Here is an 8,604-nt window from a genome sequence, read left to right as displayed (position 1 = left end):
ACCTCAGAGACAAGCTTGGTGTGAAATCAGCTCAACACTTAAAGGGGAGTGTAGAATTGTAAGTAGTGAGACTGATTTCATTTAAGCCTAGAGTGCAAAGTTGTGTATTCACTTAGTCCTAGAGAATGACAAGTGTAAGGCTTAAATTCAGTAAAGAGTAGAATAGCCAAGAGCTAGGATTGTTTTGAATGAATGGCTGAGATTCACTGAATTGTGTGTGAATCCAGCTAAGAGCTAACGATCATGTAGTACATGCCGTGTGAGCTCATTCGGTTAGAGAAAGGAATATACAAACTACTTAGCTCACTGATTTCGTGAGCAAGCAGAGTGGTTATGCAAGTCTGCTCCATTTTTTTTCTTCTCTTCTCTCTAACAACCAAAATACAGAAGAAAACCTAGCTTGAATAATACAAACGCTAACACGTTGAACATAGCTACTCGGGACCTTGATATTTTATTTACTGCCGAGACACATAATTTCCCATGTGCTGTAGCCCCTTACCCTGGTGCAGAGACAGGTGCAGGGGGTCGAATTAGGGATACCCATGCAACTGGAAGAGGGTCTTTTGTTGTAGCATCTACAGCTGGTTATTGTGTTGGGAATCTCAATATGGAGGGCTCTTATGCACCTTGGGAAGATCCATCTTTTACATATCCATCAAATTTGGCTTCACCTCTGCAGATACTCATAGATGCTAGCAATGGTGCATCGGACTATGGAAACAAATTTGGTGAGCCCTTGATTCAGGGCTACACTAGGACATTTGGAATGAGACTCCCAAGTGGTGATAGACGAGAATGGTTGAAGCCAATCATGTTTAGTGGGGGCATTGGGCAGATTGATCACACCCATATATCAAAGGGAGAGCCTGACATTGGAATGTTGGTTGTAAAGATTGGAGGCCCTGCTTATCGGATTGGAATGGGGGGTGGGGCTGCATCAAGCATGGTTAGTGGCCAGAATGATGCGGAGCTTGATTTCAATGCTGTACAGCGTGGAGATGCGGAGATGGCACAAAAACTTTATCGTGTGGTTCGTGCCTGCATAGAGATGGGGGAGGATAACCCAATCATTAGCATTCATGATCAGGGAGCTGGTGGAAACTGCAACGTTGTTAAGGAAATTATATACCCAAAGGGTGGCCAGATTGATATCCGGGCAATTGTGGTTGGTGATCACACAATGTCTGTCTTGGAGATATGGGGTGCAGAATATCAGGAGCAAGATGCAATCTTGGTGAAGCCTGAAAGCCGCAGCCTCTTGCAATCAATATGTGAAAGAGAAAGGGTTTCTATGGCCGTAATTGGAACAATAAATGGTGAGGGGCGTGTTGTTTTAATTGATAGCGTAGCCATTCAGAAGTGTCAATCCAGTGGACTCCCTCCCCCTCCCCCTGCAGTCGATTTGGAGCTTGAGAAAGTACTTGGTGATATGCCACAAAAAAGTTTTGAATTCCACCGGATGGCAGATGCACGAGAGCCACTTGATATTGCACCTGGAGTCACGGTGATGGATTCTCTTAAGAGGGTATTGAGACTTCCATCTGTTTGTTCAAAACGCTTCTTGACATCAAAAGTAGACAGGTGTGTTACAGGTCTTGTAGCACAGCAGCAAACTGTTGGCCCCCTGCAAATTCCACTTTCTGATGTTGCTGTAATCGCTCAGACTTTTACTGACTTGACTGGAGGTGCATGTGCCATTGGGGAGCAGCCAATTAAAGGTTTGCTGGATCCAAAAGCAATGGCGAGATTGGCTGTTGGAGAAGCACTGACAAATCTTGTTTGGGCAAAGGTCACTTCTCTATCTGATGTTAAAGCAAGTGGAAATTGGATGTATGCGGCCAAGCTTGATGGGGAAGGAGCAGCTATGTATGATGCTGCTATAGCTCTATCAGATGCTATGATTGAACTTGGCATTGCTATTGATGGCGGGAAGGACAGTCTTTCCATGGCAGCTCATGTTGCAGGTGAGGTTATTAAGGCTCCTGGCAATCTTGTAATGAGTGTATATTGTACTTGTCCTGACATAACAAAAACAGTAACCCCCGATTTAAAGCTCGGGGATGATGGCGTGCTGCTTCACATTGATTTGGCAAAGGGAAAGCGGAGGTTAGGTGGGTCTGCTCTTGCTCAGGTTTTTGACCAAATTGGGAATGAGTGTCCTGACATTGAGGATGTTCGTTATCTTAAGCGAGTTTTTGAAGGAATTCAGGTCCTTCTTGCTGACCAATTGATCTCTGCTGGTCATGATATTAGTGATGGTGGGCTATTGGTCTGTGCCCTTGAAATGGCATTTTCTGGGAATCGTGGCATTACCTTGGACTTGACTTCACATGGGAAGGGCCTATTCCAAACACTTTTCGCTGAAGAACTTGGTCTGATTATCGAGGTAAGCAGGGAAAACTTGGATTTGGTAATGGAAAAACTAATCAGTGAAAGTATTTCTGCTGAGATCCTTGGACAAGTTAGTGCCACACCCTCAATAGAATTAAAGGTTGATGGGGTAACACATTTGAATGGGAGTACTTCTTCCCTGAGGGACTTGTGGGAGGAAACTAGTTTTCAGCTGGAAAAATTTCAAAGATTGGCTTTTTGTGTGGATCTAGAGAAAGAAGGGTTGAAAGATAGGCATGAGCCTTTGTGGGAATTGTCTTTCACTCCCTCTTTCACAGATGAAAAGTATATGAGCATTGCATGCAAACCCAAAGTGGCTGTAATTCGAGAAGAAGGCAGCAACGGGGACAGAGAAATGGCTGCAGCATTTTATGCTGCTGGTTTTGAACCATGGGATGTTACAATGTCAGACCTTCTTAATGGATCCATATCACTGCATGAATTCCGTGGAATTGTGTTTGTTGGAGGTTTTAGCTACGCTGATGTGCTCGATTCTGCAAAGGGTTGTTCTGCTTCCATTCGATTTAATTAGCCCCTTCTAAATCAATTTCAGGAGTTTTACAAGCGACCAGACACTTTTAGTCTTGGTGTTTGCAATGGCTGTCAGCTTATGGCTCTTTTGGGGTGGGTTCCAGGTCCTCAAGTTGGTGGAGTGTTAGGTGGTGTGTTAAAGTATAAGTGTTTTTAGCTGAGTGTGTATTGTTTAATTGTGAACCATTGGATCACAGTCCAATGGACAGCTGAGATGTATTCTTAGTTTTAGTAGAATTGTGCCAAGTGTAGCTATCTCATAGGATAGTTTAATCAATGGTTAGATTGAATGATGTAAGAGGAATATTCTATTCCTAACGGATATTTGCTCTGCACAGCTTGTGTATGACGAAGTAAGAGATAACAGACTCATTTTTCATCTTCTTCTTCTCCAAGTTTTCTCTTTGTGTTTTCTCTTCCTACATGAGCTCCATCTACCAATAATCCAAAACCTAAAAACAGATCATAGTCTGTGAATTCTAACATGGTATCAGCTGCCTGGTTGGTTATTTAGCTGGGCGTTTGAATCTGTGAAGGAAGTAAGCTGCGATTTCTTGGAGATCTGTGTCTAACATGGCAGGATCTGGAGGTGGTGAGCTGCGAGCTCCGATCTTCAATGGTGAGAACTATGAGTTCTGGAGCATAAGGATGAAAACCATTTTCAAATCTCATGGGCTTTGGGAATTGGTTGAGAAAGGAATAGGAAGCTCAGATTCGAAGGGAGATGATGAATCTGATGCAAAGCAGAAGGAAAAAGAGGAATTGAGTGGTGCTGGGAAGATGGCTCTAGCTGAGATCCTGAGGAAAGATGCTAAGGCCTTGGGGTTGATTCAAGGAGCTGTATCTGAAGGGATCTTCCCTAGGATTTCTCATGAAGAATCATCTCATGGAGCTTGGAACATTCTGAAGCAGGAATTTCATGGTGATAAGCAGGTAAGGAGTGTAAAATTACAGAGTCTTCGTAGAGAATTTGAATATACTAGAATGAGAGAGGATGAATCTCTATCTGCTTATCTTACTAAGTTGTTTGATCTGATAAATCAAATGAGAGGTTATGGAGAAGAGTTATCTAGAGAAAGAGTTGTGCAGAAAATGTTAATTAGTCTGCTGCCTGTGTATGATCCAATCTGTTCTGTAATTGAACATTCAAGGGATCTAGATGTAATTGAGGTTCAAGAGGTGGTAGCCTCATTGAAGAGCTTTTCTCAAAGATTGGAAAGACATCATGAGAACAAGACTGAGAAGGCCTTTGCTAGCTTGAGTGTAGATACCAAATCAGCTAAGGCCACTGGAAATCAGAATTCCAAGCAGCAGAAGAATTGGAAAGACAAGGGGAAGAAGTGGGATAATAAATCTACTGATGGAACTAAAACTCCTTGCAAACATTGTGGGAAATTGCATTATGGAGAATGTAGATTCAAGGGCAAACCGAAGTGCTATAACTGTGACAAGCTTGGTCACATTGCCAAAGACTGCTATAGCAAGAAACCTGTGGAGCAGCAGCAGCTTCAGTTTGCTACTCAGGTTATCTCTACACCAACCATGTTCTATGCTAACAATGCAACTGAGAAAAGGTCCATGGAAGAGGTATGGTACTTGGACAGTGGGTGTAGTAACCACATGACTGGCAGAGAAGATGTTTTGATTGATATTGATAGGAATGTAACTGCTAAAGTTGCAATAGGGACATGACAGTTGGTTGATGTCATTGGAAAAGGAAGCTTGATGGTTGAAACTAAAATGGGAGGGAAATATATCAAGGAGGTGCTGCTGGTATCTGGTCTCAAAGAGAACCTACTCAGTGTTGGACAAATGATGGAGCATGGATATTTTCTTATCTTTGGAGATAACAAGGCAGAAGTCTATGATGATAGCTCTCTCTCAAATCTGGTGGCTAGAGTGCATATGAAAGGAAACAGAAGTTTTCCTTTGAAACTTCAAACAGACTTGCATGTTGCTCTAACTGCAAGCATTAGCCAATCAACATTGCTTTGGCATAGGAGAATGGGGCACTTAAACTTGCAGAGTTTGAAACTGCTGCAGAATGAAGACATGGTGTTTGGTCTGCCAGAAATAAAAAATACAAATGCAGTGTGTGAAGGCTGCACTTTTGGAAAACACTGCAGGAAGGCATTTCCAAAAGAAGCAACCAGCAGAGCTACATCTCCACTGGAATTGGTACACACTGATGTGTGTGGTCCAATGCAAACTGTTACCAAAGCAGGAAACAGGTATTTCCTTACCTTTATAGATGACTGTACAAGAATGTGCTGGATCTATTTCTTGAGATGCAAATCTGAGGTATTCACAGTGTTTAAGAGGTTTAGAGCCACTGTTGAATTGCAAAGTGGATATAAGGTGAAGAAACTAAGAAGTGATAGGGGAGGAGAGTACACCTCTAATGAGTTCAATAAATTCTGTGATGAAATGGGAATGGAGAGGCAGCTTACTGTGGCATACTCACCACAGCAGAATGGTGTGGCTAAGAGGAAAAACAGAACCATAGTGGAGACGGCCAAGTGTATGATGATTGAGAAGGGCATGCCACTTGAGTTTTGGGCAGAAACTGTTAATACTGCAGTGTATGTTCTAAACCGAAGTCCAACCAAAGCTCTGGACAAGAAAACACCATTTGAAGCCTATAGTGGGAGAAAGCCAGGACTTAAACACTTAAGAGTGTTCGGATCTTTGTGCTATGCACATGTTCCAAATCCACAGAGGCAGAAACTGGATTCAGCAAGCAACAGATGTGTGTTTCTAGGATATGGCAGCTGTGAGAAAGGGTATAGACTGTATAACATTGCCACTGAAAAGGTGATTATCTCAAGGGATGTGGTATTTAATGAAGAAGCTAGCTGGGATTGGAATGCACAGAAAGAATGCAGTGTTTCAGTGCCATTTACTGAAGTTGTGTTTGAAAAGGAGAAAGGGAGCAATGACACAGTTGTGAAACAAGCAGAACATTCAGTTGAGAATGAGTTGCTAACAGAAGACAATGAAGAAAGATCTGTGGTTGACACAGGTACACAAGATATTGACCACACTCCATTGAGATACAAAAGTCTTACAGAGATCTATGAAAGATGCAACATCTGTATCATTGAACCAGAAACCTTTGAAGAAGCTGTCAAGGATGCAGCATGGCAAAAGGCAATGGAAGCTGAACTTGAGATGATTGAGAAGAATGAAACTTGGGATTTGGTAAAAAGACCATCTGATAAACCTATAGTTGGAGTCAAATGGATCTTTAAAGTCAAGCTAAATCTGGATGGATCTGTTCAGAAAAACAAAGCAAGGCTAGTAGCTAAAGGCTACACTCAAAAGCCAGGAATTGATTTCAATGAGACATTTGAACCTGTTGCTCGGCTTGACACAGTTAGAACACTGATAGCTCTGGCTGCTCAGAAAAGGTGGAAGCTGTTTCAGCTTGATGTAAAGTCAGCCTTCTTAAATGGAGTGCTACAAGAGGAGGTGTATGTGGATCAACCTCCAGGATTTGTGGTTCAAGGCAAGGAAGACAGAGTTTATAGACTCAAGAAGGCTCTTTATGGCCTTAAACAAGCTCCAAGAGCTTGGTATGAAGAAATTAATTCATATTTTACAGCTGCAGGATTTCAGAGGAGTCCTAGTGAGGCTACATTATATGTGAAAGCTGCAGAAAGTGGAATCCTAATTGTTTCACTATATGTAGATGATATCATCTACACAGGAAGTTCTGAAGAATTGGTAATGAACTTTAAAACTGAAATGATGAAAAGATATGAAATGACTGATCTGGGATTGTTGCACCATTTTCTGGGATTGGGTGTGATACAAGCTGAGTCCTACATCTTCTTGCATCAGAAAAAATATGCAAGAACATTGTTGGACAAGTTTGGTCTCAAAGACTGTAAAGCAGTGTCAACTCCACTAGCTATGAATGAGAAATTATCCAAGGAGGATGGAAGTGAACAGGCTGATGAAAAGGTGTACAGACAGATAGTTGGAAGCTTGCTATATCTGACAGCAACAAGGCCAGATGTCATGTTTGCTGCAAGTCTTTTGGCTAGATATATGCATGGACCTACAAAGAAACACATGGGAACTGCCAAGAGAGTACTTAGATACATTCAAGGTACTCTAGACTATGGCATATTATATGAGAAAGGAAAAGAGGCAATGCTGGTTGGATATTGTGACAGTGATTGGTCAGGTTGTGAAGATGATATGAGGAGTACTTCTGGCTATGCTTTTCATCTTGGATCAGGTGTTTTCTCTTGGGCATCAGTTAAGCAGAGCAGTGTAGCACTATCTACTGCAGAGGCAGAATATGTTAGTGCAGCTGAAGCTACAGCTCATGCTGTCTGGTTAAGATTTGTTCTATCTGATTTTGGTGAGTAACAAGTTGAGGCTACTCCAATCCTATGTGACAATACTTCAGCAATTGCAATAACAAAGAATCCTGTGCATCATCACAGGACAAGACATATAAGTAGAAGATTTCATTTCATTCGTGATGCTTTGCAGAATGGTGAGATTGATCTGCTATACTGCAGAACTGGAGAGCAGAATGCAGATATTTTTACTAAGGCATTGGCAAGGGATCGGTTTGAATATCTAAGGGGCAAGCTTGGAGTCATCTCAGCTAAACACTTAGAAGGGAGTGTTAAAGTATAAGTGTTTTTAGCTGAGTGTGTATTGTTTAATTGTGAACCATTGGATCACAATCCAATGGACAGCTGAGATGTATTCTTAGTTTTAGTAGAATTGTGCCAAGTGTAGCTATCTCATAGGATAGTTTAATCAATGGTTAGATTGAATGATGTAAGAGGAATATTCTATTCCTAACGGATATTTGCTCTGCACAGCTTGTGTATGACGAAGTAAGAGATAACAGACTCATTTTTCATCTTCTTCTTCTCCAAGTTTTCTCTCTGTGTTTTCTCTTCCTACATGAGCTCCATCTACCAATAATCCAAAACCTAAAAACAGATCATAGTCTGTGAATTCTAACATGGTGGTGGCGACCCTTCACAACCCAGGTTCATTCACAATGAGTCGGGACGGTTTGAATGCCGGTTCACCAGTGTGACAATAAAGGACTCGCCAGCTATAATGTTTAGAGGAATGGAGGGCAGTACATTAGGTGTGTGGGCTGCCCATGGTGAGGGAAGAGCATATTTCCCTGATGACGGTGTTCTTGATCGTGTGCTACACTCAAAGTTGGCACCAGTAAGATATTGTGATGATGATGGTAACGAGACAGAACTTTACCCTTTCAACCTCAATGGCTCTCCCTTGGGAGTCGCGGCAATTTGTTCTCCAGATGGGAGGCATCTTGCGATGATGCCTCATCCAGAGCGTTGCTTCTTAATGTGGCAATTCCCATGGTATCCCCAGCAGTGGGATGTGGACAAGAAAGGCCCTAGCCCATGGTTGCGGATGTTCCAGAATGCCAGAGAGTGGTGTTCTTAAGAAAAATTGTTTCTTTCCGTACAAGGATGGTTAGCATTTCAGTGTGCATGAGAGTTCTGCTTTATTTTAATTTTTCAGTTACATTAGATTTCTGTTTTATTTTTTTCGGTTACATGGAGCTCTGCATTTATTGTATTACGAATCCGTACTTACTGTGCCTAGCTTTACTGGTTGAACGAATGTCTGATTACCATTTGCCTTTGCATTTACCCTTGATCACTGTGT

The 8,604-nt window shown here is 42.0% G+C and overlaps 1 pseudogene; it reads left to right on the top strand.

Annotated features, from left to right (window-relative positions):
* LOC109950624 lies at nt 253-8,572 on the top strand (annotated as a pseudogene).

This window comes from Prunus persica, chromosome G8 (genome assembly GCF_000346465.2).
Source record: "Prunus persica cultivar Lovell chromosome G8, Prunus_persica_NCBIv2, whole genome shotgun sequence".
In the NCBI taxonomy this organism is placed as follows: Eukaryota; Viridiplantae; Streptophyta; class Magnoliopsida; order Rosales; family Rosaceae; genus Prunus; species Prunus persica.
The sequence above is the reverse complement of the archived record's forward strand: the minus strand, read 5'-3'. Positions and strand labels throughout refer to the sequence as shown.